Below are 23,096 nucleotides of genomic sequence, written 5' to 3'. Positions count from 1 at the left end.
ACCTTGATGTCTCTGGGGATATCTGTGTGAGATTTCTGATCTTCAGAGCTGTAAAATAATGTACCTATGTGTTATGAGCATCTAGGTTTGTTTTAATTGTCCATAGCAGTAACAGGAATCTATTCTACCATGACTCAAACTTTTGTCGACTCCATCTAGAAAATAAGCAGGATAAAGGGGTCTAGATATGATCAGATCCTCAGGATCAGGATAGAGTGGTGGAGAGCTTCTCAGCAGCCCTCTGTAGAGGAAAGGGACTGGAGGTGGGCCAAAGAAGATAGGTTTTAAGGTTGTTATCATGGGGAAGCAGATCAAACACAAAGAAGGCACTGATGGGTCTGTAGGAACAAGAGCAGGGACTTAGAGTGCCTACCCTACAAGCATAAGATGGCCGCTTCACATTCCATATCCCCCTATATCTACAATGCTGGCAGCTCTGTTGTTGCAGGTTCGCTAGCTGTAATCCCCCGTACTGCAAGCGATTTCCCAACTGCACCAGAGACAAGAGAAGGTGAGCATCACAATAGGAGGTGTGACTCCTGATGAGCATCACACCTGCATGCAAACACCCCAGTGAGGAAACAAGACCTTAAAGAGCACCTACATGAGCACTCTCCCTAGTGACCCTCCACCCCCCAGCAAGTACAATGACCAGAATGTGCATAAGCAGCAAAACTAAAGGATGCGACTCCTGGTAAACACATGTGCAAGAAGCACAAAGAAAGAAATACAGTTCATTTTGGGTGGGGGGGGCATACCTGGCAATGCGCAGGGGTTACTTCTGGCTCGGCACTCAGGAATTACCCCTGACGGTGCTCAGTGGACCATATGGGATGCTGGGAATCGAACCTGAGTTGGCTACGTGCAAGGCAAACACCCTACCCACTGTGCTATAGCGCCAGCCCCAGAAATACAGTTCCTGGAAAGCACTGCAGCCCAGAGTGTGAGCACTACAACCTGACATACAACCCCTGGGAAGCATGCACTGTCCTCCCATTGTTCATCGATTTGCTCAAGTGGGCCCAGTAACGTCTCCATTGTGAGACTTCTTGTTACTGTGTTTGGCATATCAAATACGTCACAGGTAGCTTGCCAGGCTTTGCTGTGTGGGCGAGATACTCTTGGTAGCTTGCTGGGCTCTCCGAAAGGGGTGGAGGAATCGAACCTGGGTCGGCCGGGCCGGCTGCATGCAAAGCAAACACCCTACCGCTGTGCTATTGCTCCAGCCTCTGGCAAACATAACAACTGAAAACTGTGCAAGCACCACAAGTGGGCATGGGTGACCTCTAGTCACTGAAACAACATCTACAAAAGGAAAGAGGAGTTGAGGGGAAACCTGATCACAAAGGTGTCAGAGAAGTTTCTTCTTGGTTCTTGACCACCCTGATTTTCCCAGATCAGAGCAATCCAGAATTTATTCATGTTTTAGTTCTTATTTTCTTTTTTCTTTTGGCCTATATGCAGTGGTGCTCAGGGCTTACTCTTGGCCCTGAGATCATAGTCCTCATGACACTTGAGATCATATTTGGTACTGGGGATCAAACCAGGGCTCACCACATGCAAAGCAAGCACCTTACCCTTTGTACTATCTCTCAGTTCCCTGGTTCTCGTTTTCATCTGAAATACTGACAACAACTGAAATCAAACTGAAATACAAACTAACAAATGAATATTTTTTACCAGAAAGATAAGGTTTCACCTTATATACAACCCAGGCGTGGCCCATATCTCACCTTCAATTTTTTTTAAAAGAATTCCTTTATTATTAGTAAACATTTGAGATATATACATATTTTATAGACCTTATATACTGAAGGGCATGTAAAAATTTCTCAGGTGAGAAAGGGTCATGAGTAGAAAATTTAAAAAGCTCTAGAAGGAGATAGTCATGAAAGCAATACTCTTTTGTGGTTAGCTGCTGACTTCGCACACATACCATACACACACACACACACACACACACACACACACAAACACAAAGTTGAACTTTTTCGCATCTTCAAGTACTTTGTCTGCCAAGATGTGAACACGAGCTGAAAGGTTTGCCTTCTTAGAATCAAATGGGTCTGCCCCTCCCACCTTTGAGAATTGCCCTCCTATGCAGGTAGACTGCGAATAGGGCCAGAGGAATGAGGCTTCAATAATGGTAATGGCACTCAGGACTTGATGTTGCTCTGACGGGAATAGCAAGTGAGTGCTGCTGCATCATTCCATAGAAACTGGGCCGTCTCCATGCTGTGAGCTAATGGCCCAGTCTTGTTCTCTGGCAAGCACGTGTTCACATTATGTTTGAACATCAGTGCTCATCTATCTATTAGTTATCCCAGCATCTAAGTTGTCTAGCGCAGTCATACCACACCAACATTCAGATCACATTAGCACCCTTGCTGAGAGAGAGAGAGAGAGACAGAGAGAAGGAGAGAGAGGAGAGGAGAGAGGAGACAGAGGAGACAGGAAAGAGAGAGAGAGATAGAGAGAGAGAGAAAGGGAGAGAGAGAGAAAGGAGAGAGAGAGGGAGAGAGAGAGAAAGGAGAGAGAGAGAGAGGAGAGAGAGAGATTAACCTCCTAAGAGAGGCCACCAGATTTTCAGAGCCTCCTTCAGAACCAGCTGCACTTTGGGGCAGCTGGGGTAAAGCGCTTTTGAACTGCTTGTCCACCACTGTCAAGTAGTCATTGCACTTGGTTTGTGGCTCTGGAAAACTTTGTGAAACAATGGATAAGATTTTGCCAAACACATTTATCAACCTATCACATGAGATGGAGAAAATTCATATCCATGGGACACCTATTTGCTGAGTGCACATCTTTAATCTAATTGCCATTGCAATGCTTTGAAGTCGGTACTATAATTCTCAGATTAAAATCATAGAAACTTCTATAGAGTAACTCACTCAAAGGTACCCCAGGCAAATAGCAGAATCTGAACTTTTTTTTGCTTTTTGGGTCACACCCGGAGATGCTCAGGGGTTATTTCTGCTCTGCACTCAGGAATTACTCCTGGCGGTGCTTGGTTGACCATATAGGATGCTGGGAATCGACCCTGGAATGGCTGCATGCAAGGCATGCAAGCCTTACTCGTTGCATGCAAGCCTTACTCGCTGCATGCAAGACTTACTCGCTGCATGCAAGCCTTACTCGCTGTGCTATCACTCCAGCCCCAGAACCTAAACTTTCTCCTGATCTCCTTAGATGACTCTAATTTGTTCTACATTGAAGTATCCTTAAAAAAAAGACCAACAGACCTGAAAGTGCACTCTTCTTTGCTACATGATTAGAATCAAGTGTCTTCCTATTTCTGAGTTATACTTTCTTAATAATTGGATATGAAAGGAAGTGCTCATTGGCACATTTCACTGGGTACTTCAGAGATGAACCACCTAAGTCCTAATGTGGATGCGTAGAATGAGTTCTGACTTTAGCTGCAGAGACTTGTATGTGAGTCTTGGCTCTTATGATCATTTGTGAGGGGAGACAACTTCCTATTGTTAAGCCTTATCTAGTCCTCTATAAGATGAGGAAAAGAATCCCTATCATATGTCATAGGATTGTTATGGGAATCAAATGCAATAGATACAAAAGGTGTAGGTACTGATAAATCATTTTATACTTGCAGAGGCAGAACCATGCCATGAAAACTCTGTATTGTTATTTTTCAAAGCATAATGGCCAGGATTCTACACCATTCATACAATTCGTCTCATCTTCAAATACTTCATGTACTTTGGAAATGAATTCTATTGTACTTACGAGCTACAGCTTATAAAGAATCTCTCCTGCATTTATTATTTCTATCCTTCATTGATTGCTCTTTAAGCAGGTATTATCTACCATTAAAACTTGAATCTACCCAAGAGCACAAAAACATTAGCCTGAAATGACGTATGTATACCCATGCTCACTACAGCATTATTTAAAATAGCCAAGATCTGGAAACAACCATGTGCTCAACAACAGATGAGTAGATTAAAAAATTGTGGTATATACTCAGTATAGAATATTATAGCTAGGAAAAAAGATGAAATTCTACAGTTCACTGTCCTGAGATGGAACTGAATGAGACAGAAAGCAAAATATATGGGGCCAGAAAGATAGTACAGTAGGTAGAGCACTTGCCTTGCATACAGCTGACCCTGGTTTTGTCTCAAGCACTGCACATAGCCTTCAAGTAGTGCCAGGAGTGGTCTCTGAATGCAAAATCAGGAGTAAGCCCTACGCACTAGCAGATATGACATATAAAGCCAAAAAAGAAAAAAAGAGAAAGAAGTAAAGAAGTAAAAGATAAATTCTAGATGATCTCAATAATATGCAGAGTATACAGAAACAAACAAAAAACAGGAAGTAGACAATGCAAACAAAGTCTGAGACATGCTTGGAAGGAGGCTGGGAACTGAAGAGTCTGGGGAGGAGGGTCAGGGCCAAGACTAGGGGACAATGGTGACAGGGTCCTGAAACATGGGTAGAAGGATTAATGCAGTATCTCTGTAACTATAAACAACAAACCCAACAGTATTGTGACTATGGTTCCTCAATAAAGAAATACATTTTTAAAAAACTTGAGAAATTAAGAATTGGAGGGTACATTAATTTCTCAAGGAAGTGGCAAAAGCAGGTTGAGAAGTGCTCATTTCATCCAAAGGCTTTTTAATCTGTCTTGAATTTTTTTTTATTAGTGAAACACCATGAGGTACATTTGTAGACTTACAAATTTTTGTGCTTGGGTTTCAGTTATACAATGATTGAGTACCCATCCCTCCACCAGTGCCCATTCTCCACCCTCACCAATCCCAGTATCCCTCACCCCACCCCCATCCCACCCTGCCTCTGTGGCAGGGCACACCCTTTTGTTGTCTCTCTCCTTTTGGGTGCTGTGGTTTGCAAAAGAGACATTGGGTGGCAATCATGTTCGGTCTATAGTCTACTTTCAGCATGCATCTCCCATCTTGGGCGGATCTTCCCGACACCCTTTATTTGGTGCTCCCTTCTCTATCTGAGCTGCCTTTACCCCTAGAGTGTGCAGCTGGCCACCAAGCCATGAAGTGAACCTCCTGGTATTTATCACAGCTGTTCTTGGGTGTTAGTCTCCTATTTTGTTACTTTATGTTCCCCATGGGCTGGAGCGATAGCACAGCGGTAAGGCGTTTGCCTTACAAGCGGCCAACATGGCCGACCCGAGTTCGATTCCTCCACCCCTCTCGGAGAGCCCGGCAAGCTACCGAGAGTATCTCACCCGCATGGCAGAGCCTGGCAAGCTACCCCTATTCGATATGCCAAGCACAGTAACAACAAGTCTCATGATGGAGACGTTACTGGGCCCGCTTGAGCAAATTGATGAACAACGGGAGAACCAAGATGTTCCCCATATCAATGCAATCTTTCTATGTCTGTCCCTCTCTTTCTGGCTCATTTCGCTTAGCATGATATTTTCCATCTAGTACCATTTGTATGTAAATTTCATGACTTTGTTTTTTCTAACAGCTACATAGTACTCCATTGTGTAGATGTACCAAAATTTCTTTAACCAGTCATCTGTTCTCGGGCACTCAGGTTTTTTCCAGTTTCTGGCTATTGTAAAGAGTGCTGCAATGAACAAACAAGTGCAGATGTCACTTTGACTATACTTTTTTGCCTCTCCTGGCTATATTCCCAGGAGTGGTATTGCTAGGTCAAATGGGAGCTCAATTTCTAGTTTTTTGAGAATCGTCCAGACTGTTTTCCAAAAGGGTTGAATCACTCGGCATTCCCACCAGCAGTGAAGGAATGTCCCTTTCTCTCCACATCTTGCCAACAAATGCAACCTGTGTTGGCGCAGATGTGGTGAGAAAGGGACCCTCTGTCTTGAATTTTTGAGAAGATGCTAAGATACAATTAATTGGTAATTCACTTGGTCTATAAAATTGCTTTTTTATTTGCTTATTATTTTTTTTTTTGCAAAGGGGGAAGGAGCATCCTGGGTAGTGCTCAAGGGCTTCTTCCAACTCTGTGCTTGGCATACCATTTGGTACCAGTGACAAATCCAGGCCCCCTGCGAATGAAACACGCACCAGTACATTTTGCTATCTCTCCAGCTCCAAATTTGCTAATTTACATAGAACAAATATAGAGCCATTGGGTCTATCTTTAAGAGGAGTTTGAAGAGTCTGGCTTACAGAAGAGTCTGGAGCACAAGCTTTGCATATGTGAATCCCAGATTCTATCCTCCAGCATTGCACAGTAACCCAAGTACCTTCGGGAGTTTGCTGCCCCCTCCCCATCACAAATTAAAAATGTTTAATGAGTTTGTACAAGTTCCTAAGTCTGGTGGTATTTTCTGCTGATCTTTAATTTCTGGTCTCTTCCTTTTTCTCACTTGGACATGGAGACCAACGTTATGTGCAGGCTGAAACAGATCAGATTATGCCAAAACCAACAAAGTTAGGATATGAGGAGGTCTGAGTTTGTATTCCCACCAACCCTTGTCCTGGTTGGCTCGGGCCTGGGCTTCCTGTGCTTACAAGGTCAGGTTGGTATGTGGAGCAAAGGGTGAATATCTGAATTTCATGGCAGATATGCTGGTTCATGAGTCTGCATATAAAGGCTGCAGCTCTCCTCTGCTCTATTGGTCTTCCTACTCATCTTTTATTTTAGTCTTCTGAAATGTCAGTGAAGGGAAAGATCTCTGCTAGATCACATGGAAATGTGATGTTGATGGGAAATGGTGTGTGTTCAGAAAGAAAAGATCTCCCATAGGCCTCCTGGTTGTCCAACCCTAGACCTGTTCAATGCAGATGGAAGAGAATACGAGAAAAAGAGGAATCAGGCTACTTGGTCCATAAGTCAACTCCGTTAGTTTAGCTTTGATGGATGCTTGACCTTTCTAGACCTTAATTTGATTACCTTTAATGGGGGAAATAACCTACATAATCATTGTGAGAATTGACCCATGTTAAAGACTCAACACAATGACTGACACATAGAAAATATTTATAAATTGGGTTGTAAGATGGGGAAGTAAATGAATATATTTTTACCTGAACTGAAAAAAAGACATTCTATTTCCCAGGCTGAACACCATGACTCTGTGACGTTCACAGAAGCATTATATTCCCAGAAAATTGTTCGGGTTTGACCTAGACATGCCTATGTGTTTGACCTGTTTTCAGTATAATCAATCTGGGTGTGACTGACTTAAGGTTTCCCCCCAGGAAGTTAATCCTCTATCCTGCCTGAAAGCCCTGTTGAATGCAGTGTTTTCTAACATTGTGGTGTGGTGGTCATGTGAGTTGCAATCAATCAAATGTATTTCGGAATGCACCTCACTGCCTCCACCCACATCTCTAGACCCTGTGCCTCTTGAATGTGGGTAGTATGGGAATCTGAATCCTTGGTTACTTGAATTTGGTTGCAATGAATTACTTGATTCATTGCCTGATGAAATTAAACAATCGGAGGCTGGGCAAGAGGATGGAAGGGATTAGATGCCAAAGAAGTGGTGCAGCTGACAATTTTCTGATTTTTCTCCATTTTCCTGCTCCAAAACTCCTGATACTAAAATTCCGAGAACAGTCCAAGCTCTGTAAGCTTACTTAACCATAAAAGGAAAACCTTAAGAATTGCTTTGTTATGAGAGGTACTTCCTTAATATTCTTGAATTATCTAAATAACATATTCAAATGATGTCTGGGAAGTAACAGTCAGAACTGGAGTAGTACAGAGAAATACAATTCCAAATTGGAATTTTTATAGACATGTCATCAGTAGGCCAGACAAGTTAACTCTTAACAAATGAATGTGGGGAGCATAGATTGTAAAAAACATGATCAGTTAAAAATGGCTGCAATGCCAGGTAAAATGTAATCCTTCCCTTATGTTTTTCACTCCTTGCACACCAGAAGCCCCGATTCTTTATCCTTGGAGCAAGGGGAAGAAAGTATGGCTAAGCCAAGATGAAGTCCTTGGGGGAACCTCGGTATGTTTTCTTTGGCGGAGGGGAGGGTGCGTTGTCGAAAGTCATGAGCTTTGCTCTAGAGAACTCTATGCCTTTTGGAGAATGAGGAGCCATGGAAGAAAGAGGAAAGGGCATAGGGATGACTTCCAGTCAAGCAGATGCACACCCTGAAGATTTTCCAAGAGTAAGGGGTAAAGGTTCTGAGAATAGGGACTCTCTTTCTCCATGACCCTAGAGAGCTCTAATAGGGCACCATGATGAAGAGACAGAATCTAGATGCTTGAGCATATTCCCAACTGCCCCTCTCGGAGAGCCCGGCAAGCTACCGAGAGTATTCGATATGCCAAACACAGTAACAACAAAGTCTCCAATGGAGATGTTACTGGGCCCGCTCGAGCAAATCTCTACATATCCAAATAAAAAATCAAAATTAACAGAGAACTCCTGAGATCTTTATCATCCACAAAACACAGAAAAACATTTTAACTTTTGCAGTGTGAGCAATCAAACCAGGATCTTATGTATATAAGACATGACTTGTAGGTTGTAGCATAGTTTACATGGAAGTTCTCTATAAAATCTCATCAACTATGCACTTTAACAAATACTAAACCATTTCATAGGCCTTTGAGGCAAAACTTCTGTTATTTCTCATAGTTCCTGGCACAATGTCATGCCTTCATGGATCCTCAGACGATGTTACCAGTCGACACTACTGATTCACTCAATAATCAAAGACACATTTCTGCTCAGTTGTGTTCTAGACTCGAAATTCTGTGGCTCAGGAATGCTCTGCAGAGCAGTAAGCATTTCAAAAGACCTGACATCATGAAAATTCCACCTCATTCACCTACATGTGGTTCTTCTGCCTCCAGGATTCCTACCTGGGAGACGTAGGGCTGCGAGAAAGCCAAGGAATGTGAGTGTGGAGTGAGCATTTTACCAAGCTACTGGTTTTAACACTTTAAGTATTAAAAAAAAAAAAGCAACACACACACACAAAGTATTTGAAGGCTTATACTCCAAATAGAATAGCAAACTCTGAACCCTAATACAGGGGTGGGAGTGCAGGAGAAGGGTAGGGCCAAAGTTGTGGCACCCAAGTGTGAACTTCTATGATTCTGGGTTCTTCCCAGAGGCCTGGCAGGCAAGTCCCTGAGAGAACTCAGGCTCCATCTGCTTTGGAGAATTCCTGACCCACTGATAAAACTACCCTAAACCACCTGGGCCAGGGACCAGCTGGTGAGGTTCTTGTGTCCTTAGAAAGGCCATACCAGGGCACTATAGCACTGTCCACTGTAGCATTGTCTTCCCATTGTTCATAGATTTTGCTTGAGCGGGCACCAGTAACGTCTCACAACAAATTGTGAGACTTGTTGTTACTGTTTTTGGCATAATGTATACGTCACGGGGAGCTTGCCAGGCTTTGCCTTGCAGGCGAGATACTCTCAGTAGCTTGCCGGGCATATCAGAGCATACAGCAGAATCCTCCCATGCCTCCAGATGGAGGGGCCCACAAGGGTACCTTTCTCAGACCTTGGGAGAAGCCTGTAGAGAGGTTTCCCTCTGCTAGGTGGTGGTGACTGCTTGACTAGAGCTGGGGAGAACCGACAAAGGCAGAGGCTGATGAGTCACCAGAGAGGTTTCCACACTATTCTTAGAGGCTGAGAACAGCAGTGGCTGCTGATTTGCATCAGTACACCTCTATTTTGGGCAGGTCTTCCTTGGAGTTGGGGTTTCCTGTCTGGTGTGTTAAGCTCTCTCTTGAGGTTCCCCTCCACTCAGAATTAGCATTTGGGTCCCCCTTTCCCCACCCATCCTCAAGTGGGGGAAGTTATGAGTCTCTAAGGTTGCCTTGACAACCTTAGAGACTCATAACATCAGAAAGAGGTGGGATTCACAAAACTAAGATTTGCTTAATCACTTTCTTATGCAAGGGGTTTGATTCTCGTCTACTGAGAAAATAGCTTGAAATGCTGGGCTCTATATCTGTTGTGTGTTGGAGACTTCATCTGGGGTCTTCCATCTCCCCCTTCTGCAGGTTATGAGTCTGGAAAAGTCCAGAGGAACAAATGGTTCTGTTCTCCTGTCTATTCCTGGCTGTTACACAATGATGTGCTCAGCTATGATTGGGAGGCCTCGTGCTATTCGAGGTGTAGTTCGTGGAACAACAGCATCTGTTAGAAACGCAGACTTGTCAGCCCACTCTAGACCTATCAAATCCAAATTTGCATGTTCACAAGATTCTGGGTGGTGTTCAGAAATGTTCAAGTTTGGGAAGCAGCTTGCTCAGCCATAGAGCAGAGGACTACGTGAGCTTGTCCCCCCAGCTACAAATGCACTCAACCAGGGTTAGAGGAGTTGGGGTTTTTCCTCAACTTACAGGTCAATATTGTCCAAGAAACTGGGAAAGAAATATGTGCAAAGCAACCACTGTTCCTCATCCATGGGGCTCCTAGACATGAAATTCTATCACCTGTCCCATGAAAGATAGACTTGTGATCTGCCATTGCTGTGCGTCCATGAGAGACTCGACTGCACTCAGTCATCCTGAACACTGTTGAAAGCATGACTCATGCATGACTCAGTTCTAAAGATTTCAATCAGTGCTCATGAAAAAAAATAAAGGGGTTCGTGCACAGAAGGGATGAAGCAGCAAAGGGAAAAGGGGTTAACATATTACAGATGAGATGTTCTCTGCTTTTACATGAGGACGATTCCTTTCCCTTTCCATTTGAATTTTTTTTTCATTTGCAGGATGCTGCTCCTGTTTTCACAATGGTTTTCCTGATTATGTTTTAGCTCATCAGATGCTCCTTGGCCCATGCATAGCAGCTTCGTGGGCAGCATAGTGGAAGGGAAGGCCAACCACCTGCTGCTGAAGTCACCCAGCTCTCTTCAGAGAAGTACTTGCCTTTGTTTCCATGTGCTAAGATGCCCCAATTTCTTCTAAGTGCCCACTTCACAGGAAGCCAGGGAAGAGAAATCATGTATGACAGTCACACTCTCAACCCTAAGAATAAACGTTGGAGGTATTAAGAAGTCTAACAATGTTGTAATAAGAGCTGGCTTGTGCATTATTCTTCTTGATAACCTACCTGTTTCCGGGAGAAGTGATTTGAGCCTGGATGACTTATGGCGCTGGCTTGTCAATAGGTGAGCCCTGTGGTTCATTAACTGGCTTGCATGACAGAGCAGCAGTATCTTGAAGAAGGATGGTCAGGTACCTTGATTCATTTTCACAAAGTCCTTGAAGAAAACTGGGAAGACGTTATTTCACAGTGGCTGAGACTGGCGTAAGATTTGCTGATATCCCTTCCTTCCTTATCATCATGTTCATTAGGACCATCACTGCTCTCATAGACCATGCATGCTTTTGGAGGGCTAAATGTGAGGATTGAATCTGCATCCTCAGGGAGGTTATATGATAGAGATCAGAATTAAAATCTTTCTTTTATTGCTAGATGGGATTGGGCAGAATCCCCAAAGAGACAGCTGATGGCCTTTAAAGGGTAGCAATAGTTATTCTCTAATAGCACAGTTCTTAGCTGGGTCATTTTTGTGGTTGTTGTTCATAAAATTTGGTCTGTATTCAAAGAGACTAAATCTCTGCTTTGAATCTAATTGGCCCATTTTGTGTGATACGGTCTCTCCTGGGAAAGATCCAACTGCAGACAGGGATATAGGTTCACATAAAGAATGGGGCTCGCAGAATCCCAATGCCACAAAAGAGTCCCATGGTAGGTGAACAGCTGCAGCTCCCCAGATGAGAGAACCAAGAATATAACCTCACTACCACTCCTGCTGCTCAGGAGAAAGACTGTTGAAAGCCAGAATTACTTTGCCCTTTTCTTTACATTTGCATTCATTCACTGCTGTTTCACTTTCCCCTACTCCCTCACCTCTCTCTTTCTCTTCTTCTTTCTGCCCTCCCTCCCTCTCTCCCTCCCTCCCTCCCTCCCTCCCTCCCTCCCTCCGTCCCTCCCTCCCTCTCTCCCTCCCTCCCTCCCTCCCTCCCTCCCTGCCTTCCTGCCTACGTTGAGGCTATAAGTACCAGTGCTAGGGTTACTTCTGGGTCTGTGTTCAGGAATGATACCATATGTGACTCCAGGGATCAACTCGGGTGTGCTGCATTGTAAGAAAAGAACCTTAACTTCTGCACTATCTCTTCAACCCCTACTGTCTTAAAAAGTATTAGAATACTTTGAGAGTAGTTTTAGGTTTGCAGAAAAACTGAGCAGAGAGAATTACTGGATATTTCTTAGCCTTTCTTCAAACACCTTTCCCACTATTAACCTGTATTCTTGTGATATACTTATAATAATTGATAAACTATGTTTATCAATTTATCATAGTTTTACTATGATTAACTAAAGTCTAGAACTTATATTAGTGTGCACTCTGTTCTGTAGCTTTTGACAAATGAGTAAAAATTATTCCTGTCATATTATCATATTAAATATGTTAATTGCCCTGAAAATCCCCTCTGCTCTATCTATTCATCCTCACATCACCCTCTTGCACACTATGACATACCAGTTCCTGGAGAACACTGTTTTTATTATTTACATCATTTTGCCTTTTCAAGGACATTATATAATTGGAAACATGTAGCATACTTTTTCCAGATTGGATTATTTCACGTAGTAATATGCATATACATGCCATTCATATTTTTGTAACTTGATAACTCGTTACTATTTATCACTAAACAATATTCAATTATGTGAATATTATTTTTAATTGCTTTAGGTATATCCCACTGAACTCAGGGCTTACTCCTGGCTCTGTGCTCAGGGGTTTCTCCTGGCAGAACTCGGAAAAAATTTATGAAGTTCCAGAAATGGAATCCAGGTTGGCCACATGTAAGAAAAGCACCTTACTGTACTATCTCTCTAGTTCTTATGTTGATATTCTAAAGGTTGTTTACCCCTTCACCAATGAAGGAACACTCACATTTTATTCTTCTCAGTTCTTGGATTACTTCTCAAGACTAGATTTCACTTTCACTTCATACATTTAATAACAAGCATGACTATACTTCCTTTTATATTATCTTATGTAACAATTATTCCATTTGAAAATGACAATGCTTGGAATATTGGTTGGAATCTTTAGTATTTGGGAGAATCACTTGTTTACTTGTCAAGTTGAATTCAAACATACTTTTCTGTTGGGGGTCATACCCATCAGTGCTCAGAAGGTATCCCTGGCTCTGTACTCAATGTACTCAAGAATTACTCCCAGTGGTGCTCTGGGAACCATATAGGATGCTGGAGATCACAGGATGGCCACATGCAAGGCAAGCATTGTACCCCCTGAACTCTCTCTCTCCAGCCCCCTCAAATATATTTTTAAAGTTAGAAGAATATAATTTTAAGATGACATGCCCACATTTACACAATAAATTATGTACATTTACACAATGAATTATGTACTCAGGCTAAGTGGGATTTCGTGAATATTACAAGAAGTTGTAATATTTTGACAACAAAAATTTAACATTTGCTATCTTCAGGAACAGCTAAAAAGCTTGATCAGCAAGGGTTAAATGGAAGCAGGAGATGTAACAGCAACTGAATGAAATAATGCCCCGTCACAAATTGGAATGTTAACCATACAATTATGCACCAAGAATGGCTTACTGGGTTCAGAGATGCCACGTTTGAGAAAACACTGGAGGAAAACACATGGCCTTATTTATTTGTAAATTCCTATGAGAGATCCTCTTGAAGAATATTAGCTATTATATGATTTGTTATATTATTATTGTAAATATTTATTTAAATATTATCTATTATATTATATATCATAAATATTATTTATTTTAAATATTGTAAATATTATAAGTATTCCAATTGTCATAAATATTTGTTGTAAACATTATGTTTTGTGGAAGTGAGCATCGCTCAGTCAGGTTCATTATCTAAACTATCTGGGGTTGGATTGGCTCAGTAGAGGATCTGGAATTTAAGTTAGATCAATTAGATTTTTTTAAAAGAAAGATTCATTCTCTTTGGGTATGGCTAGCTGTAAATAATTAAATTCAAATTCACGTGCTATGAAAGGCCATATTTGTGCCCTGAATAGTAAGTTCTCCTTAGGCTGATAATAATGAGATATAAATGGGGAAGGAACACAGACTCTCCTTATCTTTTCTCTCTTGTTTCCATGCATTTTCTTTATGATACAATGATTGCTTTGTCAGCATTTATTTATTTTTTGTTTTGGTAATTGACTCAGTTTTTACTTTGGTATCCTCAACTACTCTAAGAATCCCTTGGAAGTAGGCCCAAGACTATGATCCAAGCTTACCAGACTCATACTCCCTAGGCATGAGTGTTGGTTCAGCAAGGGATGGGGCCCAAGGTTTAGTCAATCAGATAGTAGAAGGTAGCTGTCAAGGGACTGTAACAAAGACATATGCTTACAATTAGGAGCAACTTTTAGAAAAGACCCCCTCTGCCTCCGCCCAGATGTGAATGACACACTGAATTTAGTTTGTGCACCATAGCAAATCCATGTACTTGCCTTATTTACGGACAAATAAGTCTCTAGAAAGAGACTGCTTTTCCCAAGATGCCTGCTCCAGGTCACAGGTGTTGTCATTGCTGCCTCTAGATGTGAAGGCATTTCCCATGGTTCCACTGGCAAAAAGAGATCCCTATGCCTAGGTACTGACCCCATTGCCTCTAAGGGTAGGGGAGCACTGTGGCTGTCCCAGCAGCTCCCTGGAGGAGATGCAGACATACTAGAGAGGGGGAGTTAGGTCCCAGGAGAATAACTCTGATCAGTCATTCTCCACAGCCCAGAGGAGAAAAGGAAGTTGGCAATGTATGAGTTCTCTATGTACAGACAGTTTAGATACAGCAACATTACAATCCTTCTTAAGGCTCCTATTGTACTTGTTCTCTCCCTGTTCTTACACTCTGCCCCCCTGCCTTTTCTTTCTCTTGCTTTTTGAATTCTAGTGAATCAAATCTTTTTTTTTCTGGGACCCTGGGCTAAGACAAGAGGATGAAGCCCATGGATTGCTATCAGCACTCTCTTGACAATAGGAGTCAGCATGAGGGTGAAGTTGAAAGCAACTTGATGATATCAATGATCAACTTCAGAGCCCACCCTGCTGCTGAAATTCCTGTTACTTGAGTCAGGAGGAAGTCCATTATATCTGGTTTTCTGTGACTGGCAGCTGAATACATTGCAATTGATCACCTTCTTTAGTTTCACCTTGTTTGCAGATTCTGGGAGAATACTTATCCCTCATAGCCTTAAAACGAATTCTCCTTTGCTCTTAAGTTCACAAAAATTGGCTTCTGGTATCTGCCATCAATAGAATCCTAACCTGCCTCTCTCTTGATACCAATAGAATATCTTTAGAATCTCTTGTTGGAATCCAGAACCCCTTTCCCTATTAAAGTAACAATCAACACCAAAATCAATTCAAATGTATGGAATATTTTTACAGTTATTCCCAAAACACAGGTTACTATGTTTTAGTTAAAAAAAAGTTTCAAAAAATTCTGGAAGTTCTCCTGAAAAAAAGCAAACAATACCCACAAATAAGAATAGTTTAAGAATTAATCTCTGCCAAGCCAGCTTTCCCCTAGATGATGGATTTGTTGGTTAATCATTCTGAAGCCAGGATTAGAGCATAGTCAACAGTTTAATAAACCATTCATTTCCTATAGTGCTGAGCACTTTCATGGTTTTTTTAATACTTGTATGCCATAAACAGGCCTATAAATTGTATTAGTAATTGTTTTTGAAAAGGATGTCAAGACTTCTGATCTAAGATGGTGATCTGAGCCTGAGCATGTAGCTACTCAAATTCTTCCAAGTTTCAATGGAAAAGACCAAAAACATATTTTAGAATATGGATTAAAAAACACTTTTTACTCGGAAAAAAATGAGAAGAAAGAAAAAAAAAACAGTGGAAAGTATTATAGGCAAGCTCGAGACCGAGAGGGACTTAGCAAAAAAGCATAGGAAGGAGCACAGAGAGAGAAGAATGAATTAATCCGAGACTAATTCTGTGCAAGGGAGGGTCCATCTGCATTGAAGCAGTGCTTTGCAGAAATGTCTACAGCAGCAAGAGCTGGGGACAAAGCAGAGCAGTGGAGTATTTGAAGTCTGCAATGCAAGGACTTTGTTAAAGCAGGCTCTCCATGGAGGTCACCCTGTCCCTTAGAGGAGACCGTGGCCCAGCTAACTTCAGGTCACTTCAACAAATGCAGGAAAAATACAAATAATAAAACAGGAAAGAGAAGAAAAGAATGCCAGAGGCCTGCAGTGATGCTAAGAGCCTGGCCTTCTGCAATTGCATTCACTTCCCGAGGTCATTGTTAGACACTAGAAAACACTTTCCAATCATTTGCGAGGGCTGCTGAGCAATTTTCTTCAATCAGGAAGCAGTTTGAGCTTTGCTGATTATCTGAAAAAGGCAAACCATGCTATACCTGAAGGCCTTGGGAACAGAAAGGGCCCTTCTGCCCTCCAAAGGTTAAAATAAAACGATCTAGGAAACTGATTGAAGTTATTGATTTTCAATTGATGAAACATTGACAATGACATCAGACAGTGAAATTATACCCCTCCGCTCACAGAATATTGTTTCTCATCCCAGACTTACTGTTGCAGATGACAAGTAAATGGGTTTCTGGTAAACATTTATTCCATTTTTCAATCTGGACACTAAATTGATGTGCAGCAATGATGTGAGGGTAATTATAGGTGTCTGAAGGATTTTAAGTCTTGCAAAAGCCTGAATGTTTTAGAAGGCAGTCCATTTATTCTCCTTCTGAATTGGCTTTAGATTGTTCAAAAGGAAAATGCATAGCAGAGAATTGGATTCAATTCATTTCAATTCATTTTCAGTGAGGCAAAGTATGAACCTGAAGGTTACCCTGGTGGCATTTTTCTTCTCATGATCCCCCCCAGCCTCTCTTTTAAATACTTTTCATTAGTGCTGTAAAATCCTCTAGTGAGTTCTTTATTCCCAGGGGCTAGTCTTTCTCAATTAGAAAAAAATAGCTCTTCACAATTCATGCTTAAGTTTTAGTTCCCAGTGATGGGAAGGGGTTGAGATGAGGAGATAAGAAATTCTTACTCTGAATTAAGACTGAATGTGAAAACATTGTCTTTCTCCTTTCTCGCTTCTCCCAATTAGGTTCTCATCCAGAATGCTCTACAGCAAAACTCTTAAGTCAAAGTAAGAAGAGTGAGTCTTCAAGCTCTTGGGCTCAGTGTTCATATCTGGAGAGTAGGTTAATAATTCATCCCAGGGAGACTGAAGAGACAATACAGAGGGCAGGGTGCTTACCTTGCATGCAACCAATCTGGGTTCAATCCCTGGCACCACATATAGTTGCATGAGCCCTGAAAGAAGTGATCCTTGAGCAAAGAGCAAGGCACAAGCTCTGAGCATAGCCAGGTGTGGTCCAACCCCATCCCTCAAGTCAGGCCAGTGTAAGTACTCTGAGCACATTTTTGTCACCTTGGACTAAGCACTGAGGTTCAATAGGATCAGTGTTTTTACTGCATTTTTGACTTGCTGTATTTTCAATTTGCAATGAGTTTATAGGGATGTAGTCGCATCACAATTTGAGAATCATCTACAAATAAAACCACAAAACAAAGGCAATACTCCATGAAACATAATGATAATGAAAGCTAAAAAAGATATAAATTCATTCTATATTTCCTGATCCAAAAGATTCAGGGTAAATTCATCAAATCAGCCCAGTAGTTTTCTTTTCACTCTCCTTTCATTTTCTGCATTCTGGTGCCCTCTGCACCGGTTAGGCTTCCTGTTAGGCATTCAAAAAATTTGAATTGCCTAGATCCTTCTCCATGTTCACTTTCCCTGGCTCTCTGAGGAACCCTTTATGGTGCATTTTCCTTCTTCCCTATTATCTTATGTCACCTCTGGGCAGATGAAGCCCAGCTACTTGAATTCACACTTCAGGGATATAAGGCTACATCGCCTGGTTAGGTCTCAGTTTTCCTCTGTGAAAGTGAATATGATGGTTGTACTTGTGAAGAGAACTACAGACGTTGATGAGATGCCTGGGGGAGAGAAAAATGCTTAAAAAAAGGGAACTTCATTTCTAATAAAGCTGGGTCCTGTGACTTTCAGAGGTGGAAGCAGCTTATCCCTTGCATTTGCCCTATGAGTTTCACTGGGTGAGGTTCTCAGGGGAAGCAGACTGGAGACTGATTAGCACCACTGGAAAGGGTGCTCCACACTCCACTCTACCTACCAAGACTGGGTGGAGACATGCCTGGTCTCAAGATTAGGAGGAAACACAGCCCTGCCCTTCCCCAACCTCTGGGTTACAAGCTTTCCAGAACTAGGTAACTGGGGAAAGAGGATCACAATCTCCTTGAGACTCTCAAGCAGGATGTTCAAACAGCCTCTTTTGTACATCAGGGACCATATGGGAATCCGGGGATTGAACCTGGGCAAATGTGAATTGCCAAAAAGTAGAGAAAGACAAATTTGCCCTACTGAGGGAGGAAATAGTGTCTCTAGGAGTCTGGGATCTGTAATTTTCATTTAACAATTCATTTTTTTAAAAAAAGAATAAGGGAAGGTACCAACCTCATGTGATGCTTGTTAGTCATTAAATACCTCCATTGTGAAGCCTTGATTCCACAGACAAGAGACTGCTCAAGAAATCTGGACAGGGTCTGGAGAAAAGAACAGAGGCTGAGAACACTTGCTTTGCAAGACACAGTCATGAGTTTAAATCCTCAGTGTCCTTCATGAGCCCAGTCCCCTCAGGGCAGCTCTACTGTCTGCACTCTGGCAAAAGTGATTTCCAACTGCACTGAAACCAGGTGTGTGTGAGCGCTACAAGACTCACTCCAAGAAGTATTGCCATGGGCTGCTCAAATTCTTGTCCTCAGGCAGTCAAAGCTGAAAGCAGAGGAAGGGAAATGAGATGGTTAAATTAAGAAGAGAACTTTTTGAGGAAAGGAAGGGAAAACTATGGAAGCTGGGACATGGAGAATCTTTAAATAGGAAGCTAAGGAAAAGATGATATACCTCCTCTTTAAATATTCTCTTTACCAGGGCTATGTGTTAGCACTCTTGCATTGAGCTTAAGATATGCAAGAAGAGAAGGAAGATTAAGGAGCTGGGAATAAACAGGATGTTTCCCAGGGTTTATCTTCAGTCTATCCTGGGTCCATTCTTCAGGAAGTTTTCTCCAGGCCATTCTTCCTAATCTTACCCTTCTTATTCTCCTTTTATCCCTGTATCAGGATCAGTATGACCTCTGTAACATCACTGACCCCTGGAGAGCTCCTATGTAAGCCCCTTAATGAATGTACAGCCAGTCTTGGGGAGCATTATGGTCAAGTGTGCAAATACAAGATGTATGGCACACCTAAAAATGTGAGACCACCTCCAGGAATGCCTGTGAACACTGGTCTTTACAACACCACCATCAACAAAGCAGGGAGGGATTTTGTAAAAGAATTAAAAAACTAGAAATACAAATAAATCTGCATACAGATTCTGGAATGTGCAACATCCCACCTAGGGACTCTGATTCCCATTTTCTTAGTCCATTGAGGCCAGAGACCGTACACATTTCAAGGCTTCCTGGGCATAATCTACCTCAGGGGTCTTCTGCACAGTCTCTTGTGGAAGGGTTAGAATGGCTCTGCTTCTGGTTAAGGTTCTACTGTCCAAACATTATATGCGTAATGATTTTCAAACAAGGAAATCTGCATTTTAATTTTGCACTGAGGGCTGCAAATCGTGCAGCCATTTCTGGTCCCAGTAGCCAGTCTACTGTTTGTAGTATAACAGATACTTATTCATTATTGGAGGAAAATTAATTATCAATAATGTTTAATACACTCTAATTCTTTATTATGATTATATTTAAGCTTCAGTTTAAAAGGCACTGGAAACCCACCTAGTGTTTTTTAAAAGCACTAGGCACCAAGGCAACATTAAGCCTAAAAATTATACTTGACACTTAAGAAATCAAACTCAATACACATTCTGTGCCAGAGATTCTTACCTCCCACCCCCAGACTTGACCGATTTCCAGATCTCCCATTTGCCTGATAGTGACAGCTTCTTCTACCGCTGAAAATATCCAAGGAGTAACAGGTCAACATGTTGGGGATAGACTGCTGCCAAAATAATGTGCTCAAGTTATTGAGGTGGTGCTACTAAAGCCTGAGAAGCGAATATTCAGATCACATTCAAATAAAGCACTCTAAGGGAATTGTCCTTAATATAACAATTGATTTTTCTAAAGTGAATTACCAGCTACAGGATATTTACTCCAGTTTGTTGTTTGGGGACTTAGGGATGTGTCTGAACTACATTTAAGGGAAGAGCTGAAACGGAGGGCAGCATGCAGCATTATAATCAGGATGTTGATGATAAAATCATTAAAAGAAATAAAGCAGCACATAGAAACTAGTACAAACCCAAATTGAGAAGGAGAGAACATGTGGGATTTGTACTCAGAAGGTGAAATGTATGGAACTGTTTCTTTCTCTTCAATGGATTCTGATTAAACTGATAAGAACAGATACTACACTTGATCTTAGCCAAAAGGCCGAGAGGCTGGAGCCATAGCACAGCGGGTAGGGCGTTCACCTTACAAGCAGCCAACATGGCCGACCCGAGTTCGATTCCTCCTCCCCTCTCGGAGAGCCCGGCAAGCTACCGAGAGTATTCGATATGCCGAACACAGTAACAACAAAGTCTCCAATAGAGACGTTACTGGGCCTGCTCGAGCAAATCGACGATCAACGGGAGGGCCTTTTACCTTTACCAATGGATTCAGTTTGTAAGGGTCAGTGTAGGTTAAAAAAATCCTTATTTGGAAAAATATTCTTGTTTGAAAACAAGGTGGTTGAAGGAGGCTTAGGAAAGGAGTTCTTTATATTCTAACAAAACAAAGTTAATTATATATATAAAATTATTTTTTCCAGTGTCTCTCCTTGTACCTGTGGTCCATTATCATTAATACTTTCCAGCACTCTCAGATCCAGGCAGCAGCTAAAAGGTTTCAGAGCAAAGACCACAACACCAGTACTAGTTGTGAAACAGGATGAATATAACCAGTCACAAAGAAGGTCAAATAAGGAGGGAAAAGACAACTGGATTACTTCAGATTTTAATAGCTAATTCAAGAGTCATTACAGGTAACAATGTTTTCGCCAAACCTACCAAAAAAAGGGAATTGTAGCCTTAGGAATTCTTTCTTATGCTACATGAAGTGGAAAGTCCTTAACTCCTGAATCATCATGTTCTAGTTAGATTTAACTGAAGACTGTTATCCACCTCCCAGCCAAAAGCCAAGTACAGGATTCAGTTACCCTCGGGTAAATAGTGAATGCAAACAAGGAAGAGCAAAGAGAATGGTAGAAGAGGACAGTGTCGACAGCCAAAATATTTTATTTTGTGGGAACTGAATGGTTATGAATGGAGAGACAGAATTCTCTGTACCAAAAAATTCTTAGAATGAAGAAAATTCTGTATGGTCACCAAGAATATAAATCACACTATTTCTTTAAAAAAATCAGAAAATAAAGGAGGAAAAGAAAAGATTGTAGTACTGTCAAGGACAGAGAGAAACTTGAGGATGCAGCCTACTTGGGGTTTTCACTAATTCCTTAGAGAGGAGAGAGAGAATTATCATCAGAACCAACTTATTTTATTTGTAGTCAGTGATGAGAGACTTAGGTTAACAATTGACAAACTTCATATGGTTCTCAGTCTACCATAGAAAATAAGATAGAATTTAACATTAGTTATGTGGCCATCCCACCCCCAGGAAGCTGTGCACTGCCACACTGCCCATACCTGAGTGCTCCCATGGAGTTTTCTTCACCTGCTTCCCTTCCCCCCCCCAACCCGATCTTTCTTTGTGTTCATGCAAACTCCCTCCTTACTGCTGCCAGAGAGCTCCCAGAGGCCTACTATTTCCTCACATTTTCAAGAAATGGGATAGAATTCATCTCTAAGACTTCTGTCTAGTTTATGCCTAGGGGAGGACCACAGAGAAAAGCCAGTGAGAAAAGCCCTAAAGGGACTTTGCTAAACTAGTGGTGCTAGTAGTGAAGTCTCACTCTAAAAGGCTCTTAAAGGATCCCCTCCACCTCTTGCACCAGCACATTAAACAACTGTGGCTCTATCTTCCCACAAACATATCATCATCTAATCTTTGATAAGGGAGCAAGAAATGTGAAGTGGAGCAAGGAAATCCTCTTTAACAAATTGTGTTGGCAAAACTGGATGGCTATATGCAAAAAAATGAGCTCAGATCTCTGCCTAACACCACGTACAAAGTAAGATCAAAATGGATTAAAGACCTCAACATCAGACCGGAATCCATAAGGAACATTGAAGGCAAAGTCGGCAAAACCTTCCATGACATTGAAGCTAACGGTGTCTTCCAGGATGTCACGCCACTGGCTAAGTAAGTGAAAACAGAGATAGACAAATAGGACTATCTTAAACTAAGAAGCTTCTACACCTCAAAAGAAACAGTGACCAAAATACAAAGACAGTCCACAGAATGGGAAAGGATATTCGCCAAATACACATCCGACAAGAGGTTGATATCAAGGATATACAAGATACTGGTTGAACTCCACAAGAAGAAAACATCCAACCCTATCAGAAAATGGGGCGACAAAATTAACAGAAACTTCCACAAAGATGAAATTCGAATGGCTAAAAGACACATGAGAAAATGCTCTACATCATTAATCATCAGGGAGATGCAGATCAAAACCACAATGAGATATCATTGCACACCACAAATACTGGCCCACATCCAAAAGAACAAAAGCAACTGGTGTTGGCGTGGATGTGGCGAGAAAGGGACCCTCCTTCACTGCTGGTGGGAGTGCTGACTGGTTCAGCCCTTTTGGAAAACAGTATGGATGATTCTCAAAAAATTAGAAATTGAGCTCCCATTTGACCCAGCAATACCACTCCTAGGAATATATCCCAGAGAGGCAAAAAAGTATAGTCAAAGCGACATCTGCACTTGTTTGTTCATTGCAGCACTCTTTACAATAGCTAGAATCTGGAAAAAAACTGAGTGCCCGAGAAGAGATGACTGGTTAAAGAAATTTTGGTACATCTACACAATGGAGTACAATGTAGCTGTAAGAAAAGATGAAGTCA

General features: G+C 41.7%; 1 non-coding gene across 1 annotated transcript; it reads right to left on the bottom strand.

The window, feature by feature from the left end:
• Positions 1 to 20,328: 20,328 nt before the first annotated feature.
• Positions 20,329 to 20,523, bottom strand: LOC130021895 (U2 spliceosomal RNA). Its single transcript, XR_008792234.1, has one exon. It is a non-coding gene; the product is annotated as a U2 spliceosomal RNA (small nuclear RNA).
• Positions 20,524 to 23,096: the final 2,573 nt, after the last annotated feature.

Source organism: Sorex fumeus, unplaced genomic scaffold, assembly GCF_029834395.1.
Source record: "Sorex fumeus unplaced genomic scaffold, SorFum_2.1 ptg000018l, whole genome shotgun sequence".
Taxonomy (NCBI): domain Eukaryota; kingdom Metazoa; phylum Chordata; class Mammalia; order Eulipotyphla; family Soricidae; genus Sorex; species Sorex fumeus.
Note: the sequence above shows the minus strand (reverse complement) of the source record. Positions and strands in the feature narration are given on the sequence as shown.